This window comes from Dermacentor albipictus, chromosome 1 (assembly GCF_038994185.2).
Source record: "Dermacentor albipictus isolate Rhodes 1998 colony chromosome 1, USDA_Dalb.pri_finalv2, whole genome shotgun sequence".
Lineage (NCBI taxonomy): Eukaryota > Metazoa > Arthropoda > Arachnida > Ixodida > Ixodidae > Dermacentor > Dermacentor albipictus.
Genome location: NC_091821.1, coordinates 411,106,381 through 411,121,433, shown reverse-complemented (window position 1 = coordinate 411,121,433; position 15,053 = coordinate 411,106,381).

Here is a 15,053-nt window from a genome sequence, read left to right as displayed (position 1 = left end):
ACAACCGGTTCTGTGCTTAGATAACTTACTTATGCCTTAATGCTTGCGCAATAAAATCACGTAGGGATACGTAAGTGCCTGTCACTTTTTGTATTTCGTCTTACCCCTGCTTTTTGTCTAGAGTACAGGCTATAAAAATTGGAGGACGCTTAAGCTTCGCCTTCAAGAGTGGGACGCGACAGCGTTCCCGTCGACCCGCCTAGGGGTATAAGACAATGCGCTACGGCACAGCAATCACTTACGATGCGCCCCGCATCGGACTTGGCGCCCACCTATCACGCGGTGAGTGTCGACCAACGCAGCGTTCGGCGCGGCAACGAAACGTGCGCCTGAGCGAACGGAACGAACCAAAGAACTCGGTGTCTCGGAGGGGAAACGATCTACGCCAGCCAAACGTCGCGATCGGCACGGGCAGAGAGATAGATAGTAATCTAAAGAAAGGACCGGGAGCACGGCGAAGCGTCGTCAGGGGAGAGGGAGTCCCGCGACGCGCCTGGCAGCGGTCCCAATGCGCGCGCGGCGCGCCTCCTGTCGGGGCAGCGCCGTACATTGAGCGGAGGGGGTCTTCTGTGTTTGCCGCAAGATGGCTCTGCGTGTGCGGAAAGCGCAGAAGAAATGCAGCGGAAACGCACTTCGCAACTCGTGTAATTGTGACTTCTGTACGTTACATGTTCATGATTACCGATATACACCGCAGTATAACTTTCCACGGCTCGTTTCGAAGGCAACACCGCATTCACTAGAGGCGCGTTTGCACCGCTTGGAAGCATCGAACTCGTGGCTGAGTGGTAGCGTCTCCGTCTCACACTCCGGAGACCCTGGTTCGATTCCCACCGGGCCAATCTTGGAAGCTGCTTTTTATTTATGAAGCGCCTGCCGTGATTTATCGCTCACGGTCAACGCCGCAAACGCCGACACCCGACACCGACGCCGACGACACCGGCTTTTCTGCGACACGAGCTCCTTAACGCTATCGCGTTAAAAAGAACTTCATACGCTCCACGGCATTCTTGCAGCGCGTCCCTTCATTAACTCGCCCAATGCTGCCTGCAGCTAAACAAGCCGTCTGCGAGTGAAATGCTCTGTTCTAAGGCAGAGCGCCGTTCTCCTACCTATCCCACGTGTGCAAAGGTCGGGGAAATGGAGGGTGGGACAGGCCTCGTCTTGCAGGATCACTCGTGTTCTCGAAAGAACAAACGGTGACTGGCCGTCGGATTAGACGAAGAAACAGTCCTGCCCCACTTTGGAAATTACATTTCTGCGCCAAACACTGCAAACTGAAACGACTGAATGAAGTCAAGCAGACGGAACGGAAATCGAAAATGGCGATGCCAAGTGAAGGGAGAGGCACCCATGCACGAATTGTACAAAGCTGACGAAAAAAGCGCCCACATACCATATCTGTATTTCCTTGGCACTACGTTACATGGCTTCAATTTCTTCGGTGCAAAGTAAATTCTGTGTACACGCCGTGGTATATACACTTGAAGAATTTGCAGCAAGACACTTCCCAAGCCGAGTAGCCGCCCCTGTGTTTCGGGAGCTGGTTAAGTGCAAGCATGGTTTATTATTTTTTATTTGAACGTAACGTTACAGGTAAACGATTTCTTGACAACGCGGGTGTAAAAAGCGCAGTGCCTGACATTTGATGGCCTGTGGATGACGCATCACTAAGCCTAACTCTATGCTGCCGTAAGAATAATACGCTTGGGATGAACTTTGCTGCCTAAGAATTAGCACCACAGAGGCGATGCCAATGCGGAAGCAAATGCATCCGGATGCCATATTTACCTGTATGTACAGTCTCAAGGACAACAGAGAAGCGCAGCCAGTTGCACATGCAGAAATCATGAAATGCGCTCAGAAAAGGTCGATTGCCGAACATCGTAAGTCTTGAACTGGGACCACCAAGTATTCATATAACATTTCATTATAAGCAATAACATTTCTTACAAACAGGACGACCCTAAGTGCACAATTGCATTTTGAACCACACCATGCGAATTTGGATAGGCATAAGGCGAAGTTACGATTATTATGGTGTCACTGTGAAAATTATAGGCGTAAATAAACCTAAAATATAACGCAAATGTAGAACTCGATCAACAAAGCAACATCGCCATGCTAGTTCGGATACTCGACACCTAAGCTTAGGCATACTGAGGCTACTAACGGCTCCTTCTTGTGAACGTAGGCACTATAACTTATCCAAGAAGAGGTGAACTCCATTTCAGATGTCAAGTGCAACGCTGGGAAACATTCGTTAGAAGTTCGGTCACAAGATTCATCACTCTGCGCGTTCCATCAATGCTTCACCGCGCAATCCGACCATCCATGTCTGGGCACCCACGGCGTTTCTTCGCGTGGGCATACACTTGAGGCTGTCGCGAAGTGATGCAAATAAAAAAAAATCATCGTTTATCGCAAAATCATCGCAAATAAAAAAAATCATCGTAACACAACGTTTTTACCAAAGGTATGAACTGATTAACAATGATTTCAGCTTGCTTCACGAGGAAGGCGGGAGCTCCGCCCCGAGGAGCCAGCGGAAATTACATACGCGTGACGTTTCGACGGGAACGCCACCACAGAAGATTGGAAGGAAAGTAGTTGCGCAAGCACTTGGAACGTCGACAAAGCGAAGGCGGTACGAACGTATATATGACCGACGCTGGTCAAAGTGCAGTATCTCTTCTCATAACCTTAATAACTGATACGGTTATTACTTACTTTTGCAAGCAGGTGGAGAGCATGAAGCCTGATTTACCTCCGCTGTGAATCGGCCCAATATTGCTGTCTTCAGGATGTGCCCACGCATATTCCACATGTAGAAGAAAATGCCACGAACCATAGCCGAACTAAACCAAACCAACACTAAACTAATCCAGAACTAAACCAAAACACGAGAAGAAAGAAAACGAAGAGAAAAATTATCTAATAGTATGCATTAGCAGCCATATAATGCAGTCTGTTTGTTTCTAAGGAAAAAAAAAGGTTTTATCATTCGATATTGAACCTTTGAAAACAATAGTTTCGCACAATTGCAGCAAAAAAAACATCAACTTATTTGTAAGTCTGAACGCAGCCACTGCACAAAGTCCCTCTAGCCTTCACAGAGTTGCACCTGATGTCTGAAACGGGGTATAGTGATCGCGAGCTGCAAACAGCTGTAAGCGGTAGAATACATCCCAGTGAAACATCAAAGAATGCCATCATGCGACAATACCACGCAGCTGTTTGTAACCCAACTGATGCCCAGGGCGCGTTGGAGTGGATCGTGACAGTGGCGGAAGGGCAGCTTTCTCGGTCACATTTTTATAATTTTCGCACAAAATCCTGAGTATTGTTTCATTCAAACAAAGAAAGTTACAGTGCAGTTTCACTTCGTGAACGTGGTTTACTCACAAGCATATGGGTGCTTTCCCGTTTTGAGCATTGCCCATAGATTGTTAAAAAAAATGCTTTTATTGTAAGTGTGACGTTCTTTTTTTCAGGCCTTATTTTTATTTTGTTTGTTTTATGTCCGTTTTTAGATATTAATGAAGTATAAGGTTGCATTAGGGACGATGGTGAGTTCTGCCAAAGAACAACCGCGTACAAGGCTTTAGTCACGTTACTAAGATTCCTGCGGTCTACGGACCTTCACGATAGATTTTGAGAACGCCGGCCTCTACCGCTCTGTAGTCTACACGGTTCGGTTGTGCTCGTCGCTTTCTGTGTCTCTCTCCTTCTCTCGCTCTCTTTTTATCCCTTTACTCCTTCCCTCCATTCAGCGTAGCCAACTGGAACTATCTGGGTTAATTTCCCCGGCGTTCTATGCATCTTTTCTCTCTATCTCCCCACTTGGTAATGTGCTATTCAGAACAATAGTTTGTCCTTCTTCCTCTTCTGGAGTCACTTGGGCACGACATAGTTACTAGCGCTTGCAAGGACAAGTGAAAAAGGTTGGCTCTGTCCTGTCTCACGTTTTCTTCCGTTAGTCTTGCAAGCGCTTGTAAATGCAGCACAGCAAATTCATCAACACTAACTAGCCCAACTTTCTGCGTTGATTAATCTTGAGCGAGCCAAGCCTGTGCCTTTTGCCGAATTTGTTCAGCACATGCCGGGCGCATGGCGATGACTTCGAGGTCGATCGACTCGCGATGGTTTCTGGCGCTCCCTTCGCTGCTCGACCACTCGGTGACGAGATGAAACCGGTACGTCCATAGCGTAGAAAGAACACGCAGCAACTTTAGGAGGAGGTCAACCCAGCGCTTTCGCCTACCCTCCTCCTCCACGGCACTTCGCCTCATTTCTCCTTCCCCGCTGAGCTCAACGTCACCTAGACTTTCCACTAGGTGCAATTGCTTTGCCGATTGCTCGGAGATTTCCTCCGATTGCTCGGAGGAAAGACTTTGATTCAAAGAGTAAGAAAAGAAATAGTAAGCCTACCACCAAGTATGCCACAGGTATGATGAGCAACATGGCAAAAAAGAAAAAAAAACGTCACGCGGAAAGTAAGAGAAGCTGAGACATTTTCATAGCTGGGGACAATGGGAGAGAAGCCTCCTATGAGCAACTACTTAAAAGGAAGAAACGAAATAAGCAAACAAACAACTTATGACAACTTAAAGGAAATTTAAGGTGTTTACTTTCCGAAGCGAGATCAGGATGCCTTAGAACACGCGCTTATAAAGCGAGATATAAGAAGGAAGAAGAAGCATGGGCATGCTACGGTGAAGGTAGGGAAGCGATGGGGTATGTTTTATTATAATGGGAAGATATCTGCCAAGCGGTCCATTTAGGCACCTCTGGCCACCTTGAAGCCCTTTGGTTCAGCGAGAGTAGAGGAAAAGCAGATATGTCCCCGATAGAAATTATTAAGAGGCGATTGGAAGATTGGTGGAAGAAAAGTAGGGAAACGACAAAGAATTGTGGAGTACGAAAACAAAATTCCCAATACAAGGATCAGGCAATTTGTTGACGAGAATTCCTCGTGTTTTTTTAAACACAGGTAGGGCATTAGACAATACATAACAATAGCTTGCTGGCGCAACCGACCGCCCCAGTCCAAAGTGGACGTTCATATCTTTCCATCCATCGATCCTCAGCGCTCTTCTCCGTAATTTCGTCGGCGCGCCATTCTCCTCTCCACCTCCAGGCGCCTTCCTGCTCCGGCGTTCCCTTCCTACGCGGCGACACACAAAATCTCACTGATTTCACAGACAGGACACGCAAGCTTGCGCGTAAAGAGTATTTCTCCCTATTCTACTGAATCCCACCAGTAAGAAATAGCTTAGGAAGCTGCAAAAGCAGGAAAGCAATAAAGGCAAATAAAAAATAAAAAGAAGCAAGAGAAGAAAGAGAAGCATATTGTTCTTAAGATTGTTCTGTGGCTCTAGATTGGTACCTTCATTCATAAGAACAACAACCGGGAATAAATAAGCGCGAAATAGAGACTCACCACTCTGAGATGATGACCTTCGTCCCAGGACCATCGTCGAGTTTCCAGGCTAGCAAAATTTATTCGCCAGCCATTTGAATACGCCGCACTAGTGAAGCAAGAAGAGTCTGCAGTGACAGCGAAACAGCCCCATGTCATTACTGGCGAAGCGGTCTCAACTCTGCCTCCTAGTGTATGACAGCACTTCTTTCTTTTCTTTTTTTTTAAGTATAGGGCTTTTTCCCAGCCACTCTGCTTTGAACCTCCCCATCGTTTCTCTTTTCTTTCCGTTTCTTTTTTCCCGGTCGCTTCTCGCTTTATCAAGTGGCGTCCCCAAGAGGCCATGTACTTCAGAAATATTTCCTGCCTACTTGTGGGTTTTCGCCATCAAGTTTATGGGGCTGAAGCAGGAACCCTAAGTTTACCAGAGGGAAAAGACAGCGAGAGGCGTTGGGAAGTTGCGGCAGCTTGGAGCTCCTGTTTGAGCAAAGCCATTCGGTGAAAAAGAGAGCCCGGGGAATAAAAGACGTGTTGAAAACAGTATGTTGAAGCACGTTGCAACACGTGGTATAAAACATGAAATGAATAATGAAACCGCGCAAGAGTATAGTTGCGCGAATCCAGCCAAATAAAGTATTTTCTGGGTACGCACGTCAAAAAAAGCTTTACAGAAGAAAGACCAGTCATATACAAAATTACTTTGCTTTTTCTGCCTTCTTTTTTGTTTGTGTGTTTAATAGTCTTCTACATTTGCCTGTCTGTTCTGCTCCACATGGTACTTATTCAGTGCAGGTGAGAGCCATGAATTTTAAGTTCACATCCAACTCACTCCTATTTTTGCCTTTATTTGAGTACGGGGCGCTATAACGTAAAACCTTTCCAAACTTTTCTATTCCAATTCTGCAATCAGCCCACAACGATTGGTCAAAACGTTTTTTCGACCTCGCACACCTGTCTTTCACCCGACGTCATGAAAACCACGATAGCTCTGCATCTGATATGACGTGTACAGACTGATTATGCATAATTTGGCCGAACAAAACAAAAGTTGTTATTTCTGATTCGACGCCTTTTCGCGATAGCCCTCGGCTATTGGTCAAAAGTTTTCAGGCTGCACCCACTTCACCTTCCTCTCACGTGACGTCACAAAACCGCAAAAAATTACCATGTGACGTTTATGCGTTAAAGATGCATTAATAGGCACAACAAAAGTTAATTTTCTTCCGAATCGGCGCTCGCTGCCCCCATCCGAAAGGAATAAAAGATGGCTGCCGCCGATCCCTCCGGCCCTGGCTACTCGCCCCTGCCGGAGAGCATGGGTTTGTTTGCGTCTAATAGTACTTTTTGCGTCACCATGTAACGTTTTCGACCACTTTTGGCACGTTTACGACCTCGTTCAGCCAACTCTTCTTTGCTGAGTATCCGTTTTAGCGTCATTCTTAATGTTCCGTTAAATGCCGCCGCGATTGTCGACGAGCCACAGCAAGCTAAGTAAGAGAAAGCGGACCAATCGCAGATGCCGGCACCACCCACTTCATGCGGTTATCGATATTCAGTGCAGTGGCTCGGCCCCATCGAATCTCTCTCCACTTGAGCATGCTCCTCGCATCTTGTGAGCCAATTAGATGAGACACGCCGCTCAGTGCAGGCAATGTTATTCATTTTTCAAGCAAACAAAAGTGATCTTCTGTGAACAAAGGGAGCATTTCATTGGTTTGCTCAGACAACCCTGCAGGTGACCGCCCGATGCATGCGTCGGCGGTTACGCAAGTTTGACGTCAGGAGATTGGAATAAATACAAATTGAAATAGTTTTAAGTTGTACGGCCCAAGGTTCCATAATATGTTAAAGGAGCTTAGCGCTCAGCTTAATCCCACGTATTTGGGTATAAGTCGTTGCCTTATGTAATGCCAAAATCGCCTTATCTTTAGCACATATATGATTGTTGCTTTTTAGAGATGAGGTAGAAGGTTGACGCAGCCTTTCATTTGTTTTCTTCTTCTTTCCCTCTTGGTGTATGTATTCTACAGCGATCAAACCTACGCACACCGTCTCGCGCTATGTGCAAAATACCTTGGTTTCCAGCCAGTCCTGTGGGTGTGTCGCTTCCTGTTGTAGCCGATCGCGGCATCATCCTCTTTTCCCGCAGATAACGAAGGTTTATATAGTTATATGAAAAGTTATATCATGCACAATGGCAAAATATATTCTTCTTTCGGACACTTTTTTATGTACTAAATTTTCACAAAAAGCATCTTGCAGTAGCTTTTTTAGTTCTTTGTAGATCACAAAGTACCAATATCTGGTCGAAGAGCGTGCACAATTAGTAGAACTATGAAAAAAAAATTTGACCATTTCAACTATATTTTCCGCGATTCCGTGAAATATAACCTAGTAGTTTCGCAACTACTACTGGGATATATGGCAATTTTAAGTTTGTATCAGCCCTGTACATATCTTCAAGACTAAGTATGCCAAATTTCGTTAGTATAAGACAATTATGAATGCAAATGGTTATTTTCATGTGATTCTGAAAAAGATTAGTTGAAGTGTTTTAAATTTTTTTCGATAACTGCAGTAATTGTAGATGATGTTTGAATAGATATCGCACTTAGCAGCTCTCGAAGAGCTAGATAAGCTACAGAACAAAGCTTTTTGCGAAAATTTATCACACAATAAGGTGCCCACAATATCGCTCTATTTTGCCATTGCGTAGGACATAACTTAGGAACTATAGCGGCTGCACAGAAACTAATGACATATTTGACATCTTCTTGTAATACCCTATACGTGGGTGGATTCTCAAATCTCTAGTACAAATATTTAAAAGCTGTTTTTTCGAGTTACATCTCCCCTTTAAGGCGTTACTAAGCCCGAGGTAGCCGGATGAAATCCAGGGCGGGGCAGCCGCATTTTGATGGAGGCGAAATGCAAAAACGCCCGTGTCCCGTGCATCGGGGACCTATTGGAGACCCCTTGGTGGCCAAACTATTTCAGAGTCCCCCCACAATGGCGTGCGTCATAATATAATCGTGGTTTTGACACGTAAAACCCCAAAATTCAATTAAATTTGATGTTAAAACCGTGTGTGTGGTGTATGGTCTCTGATAAAGAAAATGTTTATAGAGGCATTCAAAAGCTTCTTATGCGGGCAGCAGTTGCACCGGCGTTTTTTAATTCCAGGCAACCGAACATTTTAATGCAACTGCTCGAAACAAACAGCTTTGCTGCAAAATGGGCTGTGATTGAGCAACGTCGTACGATCTTTTTCTATGTCCAACACCAATCTTACACTGCAACATTTACTTTCAGAGCCTACTGACGTGCTTCTTTTTGAGAGAGCCTGTAAGAATGGCCGACTTGATTTCATCTCAGAGCACCTTTCTGTAAAACTGTGCGCGACATTGCTACGCAGAGATTGCATACGTGCGCGTGTTCGCTGCGCTGCAGGTGAAGTGAGAAAGGGTGGCAAGGTGCTGAGCGCGACAATTCAAAAACCCCATAGGCAATTCGAATGAAACATTCAATGCAACACTGACGTCATTTCTTGTCGCCGGGTGAAGGCGACATTACTGCTTCTGACATTTTATACAGACAATGGACCTATAGAACCACTTTAACGTCTTCCCTGCCCCACGTTTGTCCGACTGCTGCAGCTACTTGTCAAAGAGGCAATCTTTGAAGGCGGCACTACAACTGCAACTAGACTTGTATTCGTGGCCTCTGGCAAAGCACCACCGGCGCGCTATACGCGCCACAATGACGCTGCTGCTGTTCTTGCGCACCACAAGCCTTAATCAAACCTTGTACATATTTCGTGTGTGTGTGTGTGTGCGCTTGCGTGTGTGTGTCTGTGTGTGTTTGTGTGTGTGTGTGTGTGCGTGTGCGTGTGTGTGTGCGTGTGCGTGTGTGTGTGTGTGTGTGTGTCTGTGTGTGTGTGCGTGTGTGTGTGTGTGTGTGTACACACAGGTGCAAGCAACCATAGTAATTATGATTGCTTGCACCTAGCGCGACACGTTTTCGCATGGTGCTACCACGATGCCATAAATGTACCTGGATCATCCACTCAAATATTCACGATGCTGCACACACCATAAAAACACTGTTATGCAAGAGCAACGACAACCTTGACATCATCGATAGAACATCATGGCACTCAAATACCTAAGCTGCCTTTGTGCCATACAACATTAAAGAATCAAGCAAAATACTGCGCATGGCGTTTGGCCGGGTACTTAGCCCATGCCGTGAAGTATTTTGTTTACCGAGACATTTATATGGCACCAGAAAAGATTTCATTGGATCCAAGGCCTAGAAGCATCACCTATTTTGAGAATCAAGAAGAGACCTAAACAATACCCGTTCCGAGTTTTTTTCATACTCGACTGACGTCAAGACAAGTCTCTGTGGCGCTGTGGGATGCTGTTAAAGCTAATTCCCCTGAATTCTTACATTATTTTTTTTCCTTTATGCTATGTGTTCCATTACAGAACTTCACAAACTTTTTTATTACTGGCATTTTTACTTTTCGCACTTCCTGTTTACACTATCACTGACATGTGACACGAGGCAAGGTGCTTTCTGTGACATCAAAGCAAAAAAATTTCCTCTGCATCTTCTACACCCATAGCACTGCTACGAACTGAACGAGTTTCCTACTCACAGATAAGAGTGGAGCCCACCAGAGATGTATGTCTTAATCTCCAGGCAAGTGTATTTAAACATTATCTTTAGGAATCCCATTTATTTCGCTTTATTTTTCACTTCGCATACAAATAACGCTTGCCTGAGTTTGCCATGAGATAACCATAATCTTGAGGAGCGTCCTTGCTTCTTAAATAAAGTGATTGTTGACTATTATCGAGAGTGCACGTTACCCCATTCTACTTTCGGCATTCATCCTTTCCGATAGGCACTGTCCAGCTGCGCCTTGCAACTTCCCTTTCTACAAGCGGAGTGCCATAATGCAGCTTTCTCCTCTCGTCATTCCTATCTCCTTCCCGAGCAACCTTCCACAAAAGCCTCTCGACGTCTACATCGATCGCCGTTCGATCAAGCACGCCTATGTTTGACCACGCAGAACAGGAAGCGCCGCCATTTGCGTTTCGCCAGTCTGAAGGAAATAGCATTTTGCGTTAGTTGGTGAAAATTCTGTCAGCACCTCCGGGAGTCTTGGTTTGGTTTGTAGAGAACGGTATCCTACGCAAGGGGGTTTGATCTGAATGTTCCTAAATATTCGAATCTGTCTATTATCGGGTCTGGAGTTCAATCCACACATCAATCCGCATACAGGAATGCCTTACAATTATTTTAGGCGACGCCACGGCTATTGTCCGTTAATGACCGGGCGTTATTTGAAACATGAGTCCTGCCATAATACTTAGGGTTACTGCAGCACAATTAGGTAAGATTGAAAGCTGATGGACTAATTTGTCTAGGGCAAGCAGGCAGTAGACGGCAAAAAATTAATGACCAGCCATGTGTGTGCACTAATCCTATGCACCCAGTACGAGGTTCAGTAGATGTATACGTATCTCAAAAGAAAAAAAAAAGGTACATCGAAATAATCATTGCCAGATAACTTCCCGATCAAAATTAACTGAGCAATGCAAGTCGAGGCTTGAAACGAAATACAAAAGTTTCACTGGGAGCAATACCATGAATAAGTATGTTTGGGTCTGTAAACTCAGTCGAAATAAATGTATTCGAGCTACACGGATTCCCATTGATTCTTTAATACGCATGCTGTTCTTAACCCTTTCACTGCAGGTTTTCTGCTTGCCGATGGTGAATGTGGCTCATCTCGCCTATACTCCGTTTTATACAAAGCAACAACGCAAGAAGTTCGGTCAAGAAAAGTTATCACTCCACGCGTTCCGTCTATGCTTCGCTGCGCACCAACAGCGTTCGCTCGCGCGAGCATGGCCGCGAGGCTCCTCGCGACGGGTTGCAAATACAACATCGGACAAGAACAACCCAAAATAAAAATGATATAAAACAACGCATTAGCAGCCGTAAACCACAGTGCGTTTGTTTTGAAGGATTGAAACTTGTTTCATTCCGTACTGAGGCTATATGAAAACAATTGCGCTAATTGCGGTCAAAAAAGAAGTATATCCAATTCTGAACGGACACTGCAAGAAGTCTCTCCAGCATCCACAGTGTGGATTGCTATGTATGGAACTGCTATGTATGTATGTATGTATGTATGTATGTATGTATGTATGTATGTATGTATATATGTATGTATGTATGTATGTATGTATGTATGTATGTATGTATGTATGTATGTATGTATGTATGTATGTATGCATGCATGCATGCATGCATGTATGTATGTATGTATGCATGCATGCATGCATGCATGCATGCATGCATGTATGTATGTATGTATGTATGTATGTATGTATGTATGTATGTATGTATGTATGTATGTATGTATGTATGTATGTATGTATGTATGTATGTATGTATGTATGTATGTATGTATGTATGTATGTATGCTATGAGTGCTATGTATGGAGTGTAGGGAACAACTTCATTACCATTGTAAACTTTTTTTCTAACCTTGCATGGGCTACAATGTTAGTCATCAATTCCTTCTCCTACTTTTATAGTCTCAGCATTCTACAAGTTATGAGGAAAAAAACAAAAAATTAAAGAAAGCCAAAAGTTCGCTTAACACCATGAGATGGGAGCCAACTCATGCCACTGCGATAATCTCAGGCTGTGACCCAGAGGTAAATACCAGTGAGCTATTCTTCGTCTTCTACTCTCGGCACATAATGCGCGATTTGTAGCGTGCGCGACGTGGATTCAGAGTCTTGACGGTTGTGCATGAATTTTGGGGGCTACAGCAGTCAACACGTCCAAGACGTCTAACAGATGTTTATGCAGCAGCTCTTCGCAACGCAGCTTTCAGCACCGTAACCTTCTCAGCGTTACTCACAATATACTTGGCTCTGTTGCATGTTAGCGAACGAAGTGTCGTCGTCGTCGTCTGATCGGCGTGCGTCACTGTCTACTCTGGTACCATGTATTTGTTGTTGTGGTTGTCATCGTCGTCGTTGTCATAATCGTCCTTGTCATACCTCAATCATGCCGCTGGCGCACTTGTCGATGCGTATGATTTCAGGACCTTGCGCTACAGTCTTCTAGAGTTTTACACAAATTTAAGGGGAAAGGTAGCCCATGAACCATAGTTTGATGAAATTCAGAAAACTATGACGAGTCCGTTGTTTCTTTTTTCCGCTTAGAATATTTTAGGGAGACACGGTGCACATAAACGGCGTACCTACCTACGCTAGGCAATGAAAACGCGGTTTGACGTGCCAAGTACTTTTCTAATTCTGAATCTATTACATTCGACCAAATACATCATGCCTAATTAGATCACACACACGTACTATGCCTATTACGTGCCTTGGCGCGCATATCACTTCTTTCTTCACCCGCTTGGCCACTAGAGCTAACCGCATGCGAACACCTTCCTTTCGCGCCGTTCTGTGTTTTTGGAGGTCTCACGTACACCCTTGCCTCTCGCTCTACGCCATATCACACTCTTTACACACTCACCTTGTGTCGGATTCCCGTGAGAAAAGTTTTCACCCAATGAGCTGCCATTTCTAATTAGTGAACGCCAGGCCAAAGAATCCAGCAAGTCAGACGTCCGAGATTCGGGGAATTCGAACTTGGTAAGTTTGAGGATTTGCGGTGATCTAGACTTGCCCGTTCTAGTGGAGAACAGGGCGGCAGATAAACCACCGTGTTCGAGCCCAGCGACCTCAATACCTTAGCGAATGCCTGGCGAACTACACGCGCTTATCACAGAGTACCATGAATACTTCTCTCTTCCCACCTCGCTTCTCAAGCTTTAGATCGCTGAATTTAATTTACCCGGGCACCATTCATGTAACCTTGTCCAATACACGTGCTGCTCCGATCCAATCGTATTCGCAAAACTTATAGTGACACGAAATATGAGAAAGCCAGATGGGATTCACATTTCAAAGCAGGAGGCCTAATTCATAAAGGTTTTTGTTCATAAGCGCTCTTCTCTATTGGCCCGTCGCTTTGCAAGAAACATGTCCAGCATCACGATTGGCTAGAATTTTTTCTTCCGAAAAAATCATGTCTAGAAGCTCTTCTAATGTAATAGCAATTCTAGTGTAATACGCGTCCGGGTTTTTATGAAATTATTCGACGAGCAATACTCTCAATGAGACCAGCAAGACTTGCATTATGAAGCGTCACGGTTGGTCTTTTTGGTTTTTCTAATTGGCTTTCCAGCACAAAAATAACAATGCGGATTTTATTGCAGGTTTAAAAGCAGTAACATTTAGCCATGATAACAGCATAACATGTGTACCCGTGAGCAAAAGTATACGGACCAAAGAGTCGCTGAAAAAACGGAATTTTTTTGTAATTAACACGCACAAACTGCAACTTACAAGTGCACTATAAAATTCGTAATGCCAAGTTTGTCCTGCAAGCTTTCATTTCAAGTTGCATTCGCAGACAGAGGGGAAAATTAATTTTATCGTGCAATCTCTGATCTGTATACTTTTGCTCACGGGTGTACTTGCTGTGGGAAAAGGCCAAAAATGGGCGCTGAAATCTCGCTCTACACAACGTAATAGGTAGTGTTCAACTACGAATATCGTTTATACAAGAATAAATAAGATCACATGAAGCCCGTAGCGCGACGTAGCGTTAATAAATGCCTACTCCTTCCCCTTTTGAAAGGAAAGTCCCGAATGTGAACTTTGTGGGAACAAAAGGACAATTGCGTAAGTTCTACGTGATGGTCGTTATTTCGGTGAATAAATGGAAGGGCTTGGCAATATGCTAGACCAAGGAGAATACCGTACAGCTAAGGAAAACAGAATTTGTGGACCCCCTTCCCAGCCTATGTAAGCCTTAGTTGCTGTAAAAGCACTATCTTGACTTTTAAAGCAATACTCCCAGTTGCCTTCATCGTGCTTGAGCAGGCACGTTGTATACATACCATTGTTTCTCGTCGCCCTTTCTGCCGTGCTCTCCTCCTTCACTGCGGCTACATTGCCTGTGAACGTATATATTCATTAACTATTTTAAGGCACCAAAAAACAACGCACAGCACAAAAGAGAAGACCATGGGACAGAGTGCCTATTCTCTGTCCCGTTGTCTTCCCTTGTGTGAAGTGTGTTGTTCTTCGGCGCCTTAAAATACTTATACTGAATCGATACCAACTTTCCCAACAAGAAGTTTTCTTAAGACACACACGCACACACACCATGTATAGATATATATCCCCAACCCTGGTACAAACCACGCATATATATATATATATATATATATATATATATATATATATATATATATATATATATATATATATATATATATATATATATATATATATATATATTTATATATATATACAGGCGAGAAGAAAGGGGGTTAACCGAGGGGCCCGGTTTCTATTATTTATTTATTTATTTATTTATTTATTTATTTAATACATACTGCCAACTGCCTCTTGGCAGTCCAGGCAGGAGTCAGTGTGTACAAAGTCGGCACTGCAAGTCAAAATAACAAAAACTTGGGTTACGAGGAATCATAAAAAAAGAATGCTTAATGATACAGACT